Source organism: Bos mutus, chromosome 29 (genome assembly GCF_027580195.1).
Source record: "Bos mutus isolate GX-2022 chromosome 29, NWIPB_WYAK_1.1, whole genome shotgun sequence".
NCBI classification, from domain to species: domain Eukaryota; kingdom Metazoa; phylum Chordata; class Mammalia; order Artiodactyla; family Bovidae; genus Bos; species Bos mutus.
Window position 1 is genome coordinate 12,982,762 of NC_091645.1, and position 15,357 is coordinate 12,998,118.

The window sequence follows — 15,357 nt, forward strand, 5'->3', positions numbered from 1 at the left end:
GTCTCTCCCAAGTGCCCAGGAATTAAAATACAAATCTGATCATGACTTCCCTGTGTTCAATTTTAGTGCTCACAATTTACGCTGCACTGATAATTTTAAGTTTTCCATTTTATATGTCCCCTAAATGTCCCAAACTCTTCAATACAAAATGCTTCCAAATTAATTCCCCACCCCCACTTCTGTTTTACTTTTCACTTTCTGACTTGGTTAACAGTAACTTATTGTGGTGATCATTTTGCAACATATACAAATATCAAATCATTATACAGTATACCCAAAACAATGTTATAGGTTTACTGTAACCTATAACAAAAAAAAAAAAGAGAGAGAGAGAGAAAATGGCGATTCTGGGGCACAAATTCATATTATCTCCATATAGAATCCTTTTTTTTTTCCTATTTATTACATATAAGACTCTAGTTGTTAAACTATACTTTGTTTTCTTAAGAAATCCAGGGAAAATACATATTACAGGTTTGGTGGTGGGAGCTGGTGGGAGAAACAACAATGAAAATATGAACACAGTGCCCCTTAGGGTTGTTTATGTAGATCACTTAATTACATATATTTGAGTGACTTTCATATTAAAAACATTAACCAAATAGTATTTTTAAAATACGATGATTCTTTCAAGAACATCAGATATGTTTTTCATACCTGATTTGTCTTTATCCTATATATATAATCAATTTACAGCTTCTCTTTTCATTCTATATCACCAAACCCTTATTGAAAAGCTCATTGTATTCAAAATAACTCCTTTTAAATTGCTTGTTATGAGGTAATTTAAAATCATTTCTTGTCAGTCAACTGCATAATGCAAGCTCCCTCTCTTTGAGAGAATGGTGTTATATATCCAAAATAATCTCCAAAAACATAATCAAGGAGAAGAATCACTTTGAAAATGCTGCATGCTATATTCATCAAAGCATAGGCCAGAGATATCCTCAGTTGATTTTAAGACCATTGAATTAATGGCAGTTTCACTGGATTGGGATATTTGAAAGTTGAAAAATCTTATCAACAAGACAAGCTTAGATAGCAGCAGCAAGCTGCACCAGGCTTAGGTATTTAGGAGAAAACTCTAACTGGCAATGTATCATGAGGAACATTACTCAGTGTCTTAGGGTCCCCATTTCTTCTTGGGCTATATGAAGGATACTATACCTGACTAACCATTTCCTAGTTTTCTTTGAACTGCAAGTTTCCCTGATATATGAGAGAGTTAGAGTATGTGGCTACAGTCATTATTTATAAAAATTACAGAGGAAAGAACAACCTATTTTGGATGCAAAATCAGATGTTGATGTAACTTTCTTGTTTTTTATATGCATAACTATGTCTTCATCTTTTTATCATTTTTAAAACTACTGAATGAGGCAGTTTTGTCATAATGTCGTTTCTCTTACTGCATTACTATATTTAAACTATTAACACTAACAAACAAACATTTTGAGCACTTAATAAGCACAAGACATTGTATTACTCACTTTATACTTTTTAAAAATTTTATTGGAGTATAGTTTATTTACAATGTTGTGTTTGTTTCAGATATACATTAAAGTGAATAAGCTATGTGCATGCTCAGTCATGTTCGACTCTTTGTGACTCTAAGGACTCCTCTGGTTCTGCCAGGCTCCTCTGTCCATAGGATACTCCAGGCAAGAATACTGGAGTGGGTTGCCATTTCCTCCTCCAGGAGAGCTTCTTTACCCAGGGATCAAATCCACGTCTCTTGTGTCTCCTTGCATTGAATCAATTATACTTATTAATATATCCACTCTTTTTTTTTTTTTTTAAGATTCTTTTCCCATATACCCCATTACGGAATATTGAGTAGAGTTCTCTGGGCTGTACAGCAGGTTCTTATTGGTTATCTATTTTACACATAATAGTGTGTATATATCAATACCAATCACCCAACTTATCCCTCCCCCTCATCCCCTGGTAACCATATGTTTGTTTTCTACTTCTGTAACTCTATGTTTGTTCCATAAATAAGTTCATTTATACCTCTTCTAATATTCCACATATAAACAATATCATATGATATTTATCTTTCTGTGTCTGACTTAACTCAGTATGACAATCTTTAGGTTCATCCACATTGCTGCAAATGGAATTATTTCATTCTTTTTGTGGCCAAGTAATATTCCAACATTCAAAAAACTAAGATCATGGTATCTGGTATACTATCACTTCATGGCAAATAGATGGGGGAAAAGTGGAAACAGTAACAGATTTTATTTTCTTGGGCTACAAAATCACTGTGGATGGTGACTGCAACCATGAAATTAAAAGATGTTTGCACCTTGGAAGAAAAGTTATGACAAATGTAGACAGCATATTAAAAAAGAGATATCATTTTACCAACAAAGGTCTATATAGTCAAGGCTATGGTTTTTCCAGTAGTCATGTATGGATGTGAAGAGCTGAACCATAAACAAGGCTGAATGCCAAAGAATTGATGCTTTCAAACTGTGATGCTGGAGAAGACCCTTGAGAGTCCCTTGGACTGCAAGGAGATCAAACCAGTCAATCCTAAAGGATATCAACCCTGAATATTCATTGATAGGACTGATCCTGAAGCTGAAGCTCCAATACTTTGGCCACCAGATGTGAAGAGCCGATTCACTGGAAAAGACCCTGAAGCTGGAAAAGACCGAGGGCAAGAGGAGAAGCAGGCTACAGATAAGATGGCTGGATGGCATCACTGACTCACTGCACATGATTTTGAGCAAACTCAGGGAGATAGTTAAGGACAGGAAACCTGATGTGCTCCAGTTCATGCGGTTGCAGAGAGTTGGACAAGACTTGGCAACTGAACAACAACAATATTCCACTGTGTATATGTACTACCTCTTCTTTATCCATTCCTCAGTTGGTGGGTATTTAGGCTGCTTCCATGTCCTGACTGTTGTAAATAGTGCTGCAGTGAACACTGAGGTGCATGTGTCTTTTTGAATTACAGTTTTCTGTGGGTTTATGCCCAGGAGTGGGATTGCTGGGTAACTTGGTGGTCTTATTTTTAGTATTTTAAGGAACCTCCATATTGTTCTCCATAGTGGTTGTACCAATTTACATTCCAACCAGGAGTGTAGGAGGGTTCCGTTTTTTCTACTGGAGTATTTATGGTTTGCAGATTTTTTGATGATGGCCATTTTGACCAGTGTGAGGTGATTTCTCACTGCAATTTTGATTTGCATTTCTCTAATAACTAGAGATGTTGAGAATCTTTTGATGTGTATTTTTTGGAGAAATGACTATTTAAATTTGAAGTCCATTTTTGATTGGGTGTTTTTTTTTTTTTTTTAATATTGAGCTGCATGAGCTGTTTGTACATTTTGGGGATTAATCTCTTACCACTTGCTTCATTTGCAAATACTTTATTCTGAGGGCTGTCTTTTTGTTTTGCTTATGGTTTCTTTTGCTGTGCAAAAGATTTTACATTTAATTTGATCCATTTTGGCTATCATATAGAGATCAAGACAGATACTGTGCCCAACATGTGATACATGCCTGATAAATATTTTTGAATGGATACTTTCATAAGTGATTTCTTGAAACCATTCAAAAATATTTATCAAGCATGTATCACATGTTGGGCACAGTATCTGCCATGATCTCCATTCGATAGATGACATAAAAAACGAACTTGCCATAGCTCACATACCACATAGAACTTTAGTATTCTGATTCCAGTGATCATGGACAGCAATGGCAGAAGGAAAATTCATAAAACATGGTGAAAGAGCAGCCTACAACTGTCAACAGAATAGATAAAGCAGTTTTTGTTTTTTTTTTTAAATTCTGCATGAGCTATCTTGGAGACCAGGCTACAGGTCTGGCTTAGGAGACAGAAACAGAAGTCAGATATCTATGGATGAATGAAAGCTTAAGACATCTGTCTTCCACTTGTCAGAGTAGATCTGATTCTGCAGAGATGACACATGAATCCTTTCCCATTTGGTCTCCAGGGTTACCATTTTTAATGCTATGGTCTATGATTGTTTTTCTCATTTGATGGTTTACTTCTGTAAACAATGTGAAGGCTTCTCTTACATATTCTTGGCTCTACAAACTTTTCAAGACCCAGGCTGTCTTCATAACACAAGTAGCCTGTTTTACCATTTATCAGGCTGGTTTTTTTCATGCTTAATGTTTTCAGAGTTCAAACCTGAGACCCAAGGGCAGATTTGAGGGCCACGATCTCCTCACTGGACACTTTTAACATCTCCATGCTTCTTCTGGATGTCTAAAAGTATTAAACAAATTGCTTGGTTTCAGGATAGTGCTCTAGTGGTTTCTAAAACAATGAAATCTTTTCTTAAAAAAAAGAAAAAAGGATTTCAAATGCTGTAAGAAGTGACATCATTATTATATATTTGGGCCAGGGACGATTTCTTTCTACAAAACAGTCTATAATCTTTTGGAAATGTTTTAACATCCTTTCTTTAGTGGTATAACTAGGCTCTCAAAAGGTGTCTAGAGGACTTCTGATCGCTCAATGCATTGCCCTCTTTCTTAGTTCCCACCTTTATCTCTCAGCGGCAACTGGACTGTCAACATTTGCAGAAATGATCATGGGCTTTGGAAGAAATACACATAATTGATTCTAAGTTAAGTTACTTGCAAGCTGTGTATCCTAGGGTATGCTACCAAACTGTCTAAGATTTATGTTCTAGTAGATAAAAACAGTTTTTAGAACCATCTTGTGGTGTAGAGAATTAAATGAATGTTAGATATGTTTACCAGGGTAGGATTGTGCAGGGTAACAGCATCTCTCAATTGGTCCTGGTCTGTTAATAAGTTAAACACCATGCCTTACTTTTATTCAAATATCTGTTATTTTATTCAAATAACTTTACTTTTATTCAAATATCAAATATCTGGTGTAAGCATCATAGAGACTCGTACAAAGCAATAAATATATTTTTTCCTTTTCAAAATGCTCTTATCATCTGGATTAATTCATTAAAGCTCAGGAAGTATTTACTATAACTGAATATTAAGTTCTTTCTCCTTTAGGAGAAGTGCTTATTATACCACTGGGGAAACTATGACAGTAAGGTTATGTCAGGCACTATGTGGAACATTTTAGATGAAATGTAGCTCAAACTAGTAAGAAAACAGAGCCCTTTAAAAATACTCCATAGTCAGATAAACTGTGTCTACCTAAATTGCCAACAAACATTGCTACTCACGGCTCCAAGTGTTAGCACATAGTCTGTTTTCCCAGTTTCAGGACACTAGTTCTTTCCATGGTTACTTTCCTAAAAGCAGTCCCTAATTCAGCCCTTTGAGACAAGACCTCCCAAATGTATCTATTTCCTATTGTCACTGAAATCACATTGGGTGTTCAGATACTGACACTTTCTGACCACAAAGTGCTTGATGTCACTCACTTTGTATAGTTCAACCCAATATTAACTGCCTTGATTTTATCCTGAGTTTCTTTAGCACTACAGGTTAAGTGGTATGACAAAGTTTAATCATATATATATATATCCATTCATTCATTCCAATCCCCAAGTATTTATTGCTTAATATCATTCCTATATACTGTCCTGGCCATTGGAGAATAAACTCACAGAGCAGGAAACATACAAACAGAAGTAGAATTTATTTATGTAAAATACAATGCAAGTAAGCAAAGGGAATGTGGAAACTCGCTACCTGAGAGGATACTGAGGGTTTATATCTGTAGGATGGGTCGAACACTCAGATAAATATGTAAGGACAATCCCAAATGTCCAAGGACAAATGAATGCATGAAGCACTCTGGTAAAGGGAAAGCTAGTAAAAAAATAAATAAGACTGGAAATGGTTCAAAGGGAACAAAGAACTTAATATGGAAGACAACATTGGTCTTTGTCAACATTAAAATTAATATTTTCTTAGAAATCATGTTAAAAGTCATACAAAACTTAAAAGATGTACATAGTTTTATGACAGTTTGAAGACTATTATCACAATGTGTCCTTTTGGAAATAAGCATTGGTAACTGACATATATTTTGATAGAGATTTGTTGTCATTTAATAAAAATTAAACAAAAACACAAAAAAGATTTGTTCACCCTGGGGAAAATGATAAACCAACTTTATGTCCCCATTTCACCTAGCACATATATTTAGTTGTATATGCGACATTGAATAGCCTCCACACTTTCCTGTAGTCTGAATGTCCCTTGAGTGATCACTTTGAACTATATAGCTCCAATTCTCATCTATGTGCTTATTACTTTCAAAATTAGAGCTTCAGACTGATTTTTATTTTGTTATGCCTGCTAGATAAGATATCTTAAATATTTCATGCCTTCATTATCATCCACATGACTAAAACTGAACTAATGGGATATCTTCTGGAAATATGTCATTAAAAATATTCTAGGTAACTATCTCCCCTAATTTAGTATAATTTGATCCTAAGTAAATGACAAAAAAGTCTCCCCGCAAAACTCTAAAATCATTTATTTTTGATGAACAAAATAAGAAATAGCCCAAGTGTTCCCTCCAAAAGGAATCTTAACAAAATGAGAGCAGTGAATAGTACATGATATAGTAAGTATCACCTGTGGAGAACTGCAATCATTGACCTGGTCTAATCAGATATGGAATTCAAACATGCACAGCCTGTGAAGTCTGGGAAATCTCCAACATATTCATTATATTAAAATAGTTCCAGCCATGTAGCATCTGCTGGCAAAGCAAATAAATGCAGAATTCGCAGGAGGAAAGGATCTGCAACTCAAGCTCCTCAGGACCCCACAGATAAAACAAGTTAACTCTAACAATACAAAATAATAATAATTACTTCATTCATGATGAAATAAACTATTCTGAATAGGAGTGAGCAGTAATAGCAAACAGCTGTTTTAGATCACCAAAGATTACAGGCATTAAATGATCAGACATAGAATATAAAATAACAAAGTTTAAAATATTTAAAAATTAAAAATATATAAAATTCAAAATATGTGTGAGAACCTAGAAACAGACTTAAATTCCATTTGTAGTCATTGCAATCACTCAGCTACACACCTCTCCTCTTTGGACTGAACTGAATAGGAGGTGCACAGGGATTTTTAGGGCAGTGAAAATATTACATATGATATAACGGTGGATATATCACACTACATATTTTCAAAAATTCACAAAACTTACTGAAGTGTGAACCCTTAGTTATGCAATTTTATAAGGATCATTTAGGAGGTTAGTGGATACAAGCATGGAGAGCAGACTATGACAAATAATCAAATTGTATTACAAATATATTTAGCATCTCACAGAAGGGGCTGGGAAGAAATGCTGAACTAAGCAGACTGGGCAATGTGTGAAGTCTACGAAAGCAGAATAAGAAATTGTACACAGATAAAACTATGAGGTTGGAGGTGTGAATTAACTATTTTAATATTACTATTCATGTATCCTTGGCTTGGACAATTAGGTAAGTGGATAATTCATGACTGAGTCAGGATTCTCATTTTGGAGTAGGATGTTAAAATAGACAAAGGAAGAGGACACAGCGATCAGTGTGGTAGTGGATTAGAAACACTGGTATAAACTCACATTTCGCTGAATAGTTACACATAGAAGTGTAGATTTGTTCCCAAAGTCAGGTCCAACACTTTTGCAACCCCATGGACTATTATCTGCCAGGCTCTTCTGTCCTTGGGATTTCCCAGGCAAGAATACTGGAGTGGGATGCCATTTCCTCCTCCAAGGGATCTTCCTGACCCAGGGATCAAGCCCACATCTCCTGCACTGGCAGGCAGATTCTTTACCACGGAGCCACCTGGGAAGCAGAAATATGTATAGGCATGTATCTATTCACTGGTTAGTACAAACATGGAGTCCCTTGCTCTGTCAGTTCAGAGGACTAGAGCAGAGACACTAAGAAGTAAAGATCCTGACATCTAATATCATTATTCAATAAAAAGAAAGAGGGATGCTTGGGAAAAAGTCTGATATTAGGACTGGGGCAAAAAAATATATATGAACCAGGGACATTTTCAAATGCAATAAAGTAGGGAAGCATTCAAAAATAAATTTAACCAAACAAAAATATCCACAATGATAGAAGTATGTCCAAAAGACACAGTAGATAACTGAAAGAGCTTCCAAAAGTCAAATTTGAAAAGAAAATTGAGCAAATATTTCTAGTAAAGCAGTGTTGAATTACATCCCAAAGTATAAAATAAATATCCAGAGTTCATACTAATATATGAGTAATTAAAGAAGTGAGAGAGTAGGCACAAATCTGTTATCTTCCAAATAATATATGTAGATACTTTTCCCTTCAAAAGGTAGAGCGTATCTCCTTTGGATGCACAAAACAATTTCCTTTCAAAGATGACACTATGGAAAGGGCTGGATGATGCACAAATTAGACTCGAGATTGCTGGGAGAAATATCAATAACCTCAGATATGCAGATGACACCACTCTTATGACAGAAAGTAAGGAGGAACTAAAGAGCCTCTTGATGAAGGTGAAAGAGAAGAGTGAAAAAGCTGGCTAAAAACTCAACATTCAATAAACTAAGATCATGACACCTGGTCCCATCACTTCATGGCAAATAGATGGGAAAACAATGGACACAGTGACAGACTTTCTTTTCTTGGGCTGCAAAATCACTACAGATGGTGACTGCAGCCATGAAATTAATAGATGCTTGCTTCTTGTAAGAAAAGCCATGACCAACCTGGACAGTATATTAGAAAGCGGAGATATTACTTTGCAGACAAATGTCCATTTAATCAAAGCTATGGTTTTTCCAGTAGTCATGTATGGATGTGACAGTTGAACCATAAAGGAGGCAGAGTGCAGAAGAATTGATACTTTTGAACTGTGGTGTTGGAGAAGACTCTTGAGAGTCCCTTTGGCTGCAAGGAGATCAAAGTGGTCGATCCTAAAGGAAATCAACCCTGAATATTCAGTGGAAGGGCTGATGCTGAAGCTGAAACTCCAATACTTTGGCCACCTGATGTGAAGAGCTGACTCATTGGAAAAGACCCTGAGGCCGGGAAAGATAGAGGCAGGAGAAGGGGTCAACAGGAGATGAGACTGTTGGATGGCATCACCAACTCAATGGACATAAGTTTGAGCAAGATCCAGGAGATGGTAAAGGACAGGGCAGCCTGGTATGCTGCAGTCCATGGGGTTGCAAAGAGTTGGACATGACTGAGTGACTCGGCAACAGATGCAAAGTGCAGAGGAAAGCACCTTTAACATGGAGAAAACTGATAAATACTACCTCATCCAGGTAACCAAGATCAACAGTGATATGCTGTTTTGATATTACGTACCCATGATAACTCTCTTGTTTTTTCAATGATCCATCAGACATTTGCAATTTGATCTCTGGTTCCTATGCCTTTTCTAAAACCAACTTGAACATCTGGAAGTTCACAGTTCACGTATTGCTGAAGCCTGGCTTGGAGAATTTTAAGCATTACTTTACTAGCATGTGAGATGAGTGCAATTGTGTGATAGTTTGAGCATTCTTTGGCATTGCCTTTCTTTGGGATTGGAATGAAAACTGACCTTTTCCAGTCCTGTGGCCTGGATGGTTTGGATGGCATCACTGACTCAATGGACATGGGTTTGGGTGGACTTCAGGAGTTGGTCGTGGACAGGGAGGCCTGGCGTGCTGCGGTTCATGGGGTCGCAAAGAGTTGGACATGACTGAGCGACTAACTGAACTAAAAGCAAATGAACCCATGACAATAATATGATGAAAATAGCATTTCTCTTTCTGGTCTTCATCCCAGTCACTCATAACCCTAGTATATTCATTTTATGGGAAAGCATCAACAAATTCCAATAGGCCCAAAATATCTGATAAGAATTCCTCAAATCTGTCAAGGTCATCACAAACAAGGAAAACTGAATGTCACAGCTAAGAGTAGCCTAATACGGTATATTGGAAGGGATCCTGGAAAGGGGAAAAAAGACATTAGGCAAACTCCAGGGAACTCTGAATAAAGAATGAAATTCAGATAATAATACTGTATAAATACCGGATCATTAATTACAAAAATATACCATACTAATGCAAAATTTTAATAATAAGAGAAACTAGCTATAGAATATAGGAACTCATATCATCTTCACAATTTTTCTGGATATCTAAAATTGGTGTAAAATAATACTTGTTTAGAAGAAACATCACTATATATTTCATATAAATAAATTTATATGAAAAAATAGCAAATTCAATTGCCAGGATGAATAAAAAAGTATTCTCTTTTATGAACCTAATAAAATAGGCTCAAATAAGTAAATTTATTTACATATTTATAAATACTACTTAGTATATATAATATGCATATGCCTAATACACTTAGAATGCATATTTTATAGATATATGCATATATAAACTAATATGTATATATTGAGGCAAACTATATCCAATGTAATATTTAGTTATTGATAAAACAGATGAACATTTTCATTATAGGGGACTGGAATGCAAAAGTAGGAAGTCAAGAAACACCTGGAGTAACAGGCAAATTTGGCCTTGGAATACGGAATGAAGCAGGGCAAACACTAATAGAGTTTTGCCAAAAGAATGCACTGGCCATAACAAACACCCTCTTCCAACAACACAAGAGAAGACTCTATACATGGACATCACCAGATGGTCAACAGCGAAATCAGACTGATTATATTCTTTGCAGCCAAAGATGAAGAAGCTCTATACAGTGAGCAAAAACAAGACCAGGAGCTGACTGTGGCTCAGACCATGAACTCCTTATTGCAAAATTCAGACTGAAATTGAAGAAAGTAGGGAAAACCACTAGACCATTCAGGTATGACCTAAATCAAATCCCTTATGATTATACAGTGGAAGTGAGAAATAGATTTAACGGCCTAGATCTGATAGATAGAGTGCCTGATGAACTATGGAATGAGATTCGTGACATTGTACAGGAGACAGGGATCAAGACCATCCCTATGGAAAAGAAATGCAAAAAAGCAAAATGGCTATCTGGGGAGGCCTTACAAATAGCTGTGAAAAGAAGAGAAGTGAAAAGCAAAGGAGAAAAGGAAAGATATAAACATCTGAATGCAGAGTTCCAAAGAATAGCAAGAAGAGATAAGAAAGCCTTCTTCAGTGATCAATGCAAAGAAATAGAGGAAAACAACAGAATGGGAAAGACTAGGGATCTCTTCAAGAAAATCAGAGATACCTAAGGAACATTTCATGCAAAGATGGGCTCAATAAAGGACAGAAATGGTATGGACCTAACAGAAGCAGAAGATATTAAGAAGAGATGGCAAGAATACACAGAAGAACTGTACAAAAAAGATCTTCATGACCCAGATAATCACAATGGTGTGATCACTGACCTAGAGCCAGACATCCTGGAATGTGAAGTCAAGTGGGCCTTAGAAAGCATCACTATGAACAAGTCTAGTGGAGGTGATGGCATTCCAGTTGAACTATTCCAAATCCTGAAAGATGATGCTGTGAAAGTGCTGCACTCAATATGCCAGCAAATTTGGAAAACTCAGCAGTGGCCACAGGACTGGAAAAGGTCAGTTTACATTCCAATCCCAAAGAAATGCTCAAACTACCGCACAATAGCACTCATCTCACACACTAGTAAAGTAATGCTCAAAATTCTCCAAGCCAGGCTTCAGCAATATGTGAACCTTGAACTTCCTGAATTTCAAGCTGGTTTTAGAAAAGGCAGAGGAACCAGAGATCAAATTGCCAACATCTGCTGGATCATGGAAAAAGCAAGAGAGTTCCAGAAAAACATCTATTTCTGCTTTATTGACTATGCCAAAGCCTTTGACTGTGTGGATCACAATAAACTGTGGAAAATTCTGAAAGAGATGGGAATACCAGACCACCTGACCTGCCTCTTGAGAAATTTGTATGCAGGTCAGGAAGCAACAGTTAGAACTGGACATGGAACAACAGACTGGTTCCAAATAGGAAAAGGAGTTCGTCAAGGCTGTATATTGTCACCCTGTTTATTTAACTTCTATGCAGAGTACATCATGAGAAACGCTGGACTGGAAGAAACACAAGCTGGAATCAAGATTGCCGGGAGAAATATCAATAACCTCAGATATGCAGATGACACCACCCTTATGGCAGAAAGTGAAGAGGAACTAAAAAGCCTCTTGATGAAAGTGAAAGTGGAGAGTGAAAAAGTTGGCTTAAAGCTCAACATTCAGAAAACTAAGATCATGGCATCCGGTCCCATCACTTCATGGGAAATAGATGGGGAAACAGTGGAAACAGTGTCAGACTTTATTTTTTTGGGCTCCAAAATCACTGCAGATGGTGACTGCAGCCATGAAATTAAAAGACACTTACTCCTTGGAAGGAAAGTTATGACCAACGTAGATAGCATATTGAAAAGCAGAGACATTACTTTGCTAACAAAGGTCCATCTAGTCAAGGCTATGGTTTTTCCTGTGGTCATGTATGGATGTGAGAGTTGGACTGTGAAGAAGGCTGAGCACCGAAGAATTGATGCTTTTGAACTCTGGTGTTGGAGAAGACTCTTGAGAGTCCCTTGGACTGCAAGGAGATACAACCAGTCCATTCTGAAGGAGATCAGCCCTGGGATTTCTTTGGAAGTAATGATGCTAAAGCTGAAACTCCAGTACTTTGGCCACCTCGTGCGAAGAGTTGACTCATTGGAAAAGACTCTGATGCTGGGAGGGATTGGGGCAAGAGGAGAAGGGGACGACAGAGGATGAGATGGCTGGATGGCATCACTGACTCAGTGGACATGAGTCTGAGTGAACTTGGGAGTTGGTGATGGACAGGGAGGCCTGGCGTGCTGCGATTCATGGGGTCTCAAAGAGTCGGACATGACTAAGCGACTGATCTGATCTGATCTGAAAACAGATGAAACACTAGTGAATTTTAAAAAAATTAACAACACAATTAGCTTACTTGATTTAAAGGAAATATATGGAATGACAAATAACAAATTAGAGAAAATGCATTCTTAGTAAACATGATAAAATATATACAAAATACTTTGTGTTCCCAGTCATAAAATGTCAACAGAGCAAGACATTTTGCATACATATTCAACGTTTCAAAGAAACAATATGCAGTTAAATCAGAAATCAGCAAGTATGGGATACCTTTACCCTCCAATCAATCTGAACATTATCATAGACACTTCTGATTATCTGTAGCTCATAAGAGCTTGTGCTCAGTCATGTTTGACTCTTTGGACCCATGGACTGCAGCCCACTAGGCTCCTCTGTCCATGGGATTTCCCAGGCAAGAATACAGGAGTGTAGCCATTCCCTACTCCAGGGGATATTCCTGACCCAGGGATTGAACCCATGTGTACCTGCAGGCAAATTCTTTACCACTAGTGACACCTGGGAAGCTCTGTTCATAAGAGAAATCATAATAAAAATTTAAATGCTTAGAACAGAATTGATTACTATTTTAAAAATTTTAGCATGAAGATGAGACAAACAATATTAAAGATAAATGTATAGCCTTAAATGTTATATTAAGGAGATAAACTACTAAAAATTAATGAGCCAATAACCAAATTCAGAATGAAAAAAGTAGGAAAAACAGTGGCAAGAACAGAAATTAAAGATTAAAAATAAATGGAAAATTTACTTTAAAAGAGTTAAATATGCCACTTTTGGGCAAGAGAAAGTGAATAAAATACAGAAATGCTCAAATAAAAGTACATTAGAAAATGAAAATGGCAAATTAAAAAAAATAAGAGCATACCTTTAAGAAACATGTGCCAATACTTTGCATATTTATATACTACTACATACTATATATATGTATCAATATATGTGTATATACATACATATATACACACATACATGTCATATGTGTGTATATGTGTGTACATATATATATACACACACACACACAACAAATTTCTAGAAATGCTCTTTAAAGAGGAGAAAACCAAAATTCCATCAGGGGAATTAAGTTTTTTATAGAGGTTCAAAATATTCTCCAAAGAGAAATACCAAGCTTTATGATTTAAAGGACTATATGACAAAACATTAATAAAACAGATCATTGCAATTTTAAACAAATCTCCTAAGGCATAGGAAAAAAGGACTCTCTTCAATTAAATCTATGAAGCCAATATCATCTTGATAAACAAACTTTGGCATGGTAGTATAAAAGAGGAATGTTACAAGTAAATCACCTCGTGAATAAATTTGTAAAACCTTCAGTAAAATATGAGCCAGCTAAATTCAGCAATATATAAAAGAGATCATAACTCATGAGCAAGTAAAGCTTATCTGTAAGAAGCAAGGTGGGTTTAACACTGAAAAATCTAATGATGAAGATTGTCACATTAACTGATTGAAAGAGGGGAAAAAAGTTTTCCATAATGCAGAGAAAAGTAACTGATATTAGTAAGCATTCATTCAAGATGTTTAGTTATTAACAATAAAAATAGAAAGGATTTCCTCAGTCTTCTAGATATTATTTAACAAAATCCTACAGCAAAGTTGGTTACTAAAAATAAAGAAGATGCTCATGAATGGTTTCTGTTGGACTGAGATTCTTGTCATTGGAGTATGCATAAGGAAAAAACTTAGTTAAATGTTTACAGATCATGAAACAAGAAACACAAGCATATCTGTAGACAAAATTATCTAAAATAAACACTTCAAAGAATCTGCAAGTTATTAGAATGAAGAAGAATGTTTGCCAACGTAACTAGATACATACTGCTAAGTCACTTCAGTCGTGTCCGACTCTGTGCGACCCCGTCCACGGCAGCCCACCAGGCTCCCCCGTCCCTGGGATTCTCCAGGCAAGAACACTGGAGTGGGTTGCCATTTCCTTCTCCAATAACTAGATACATAACCAATATATAAAAATCAATGGGAATATTGCACAGCAGCCACAAATGCAAATTGTAGTTTGTAAAATAATATGATTTACTAAATCGTAACAAAATGTGAGATTCACAGCAACATATATAATGAAGGAAGTACAAGACTGAACCTCAAAATTTAAAAACAAATATTGAAGGGTATTTATGAAGAGACCAAAAGAGGTGTGGAAATATACTTTGCTCTTGGATAAAACAACTCAATATTCTGACATATTTTTTCTTTATATCCAGAATCATTAGTTTAAATAAAATTCTAATAACACTTTCAAGTTTTTCTTTAAAAGAAACTTGAGGGCTATTTAAGGATTATATAATAAGAATGTTGTTAGAAACACCAAACTCTTCTGAAAGAAATGAAGAAGAAAGTGGAAGATATATATCCATCATGGTATCAAAAATAAATTAAAAAAAAATACAGTAACTAAATATTACTTAAGAATTAGAAATAATTGGCATGGGAAGAGAAAAGAGCCACATA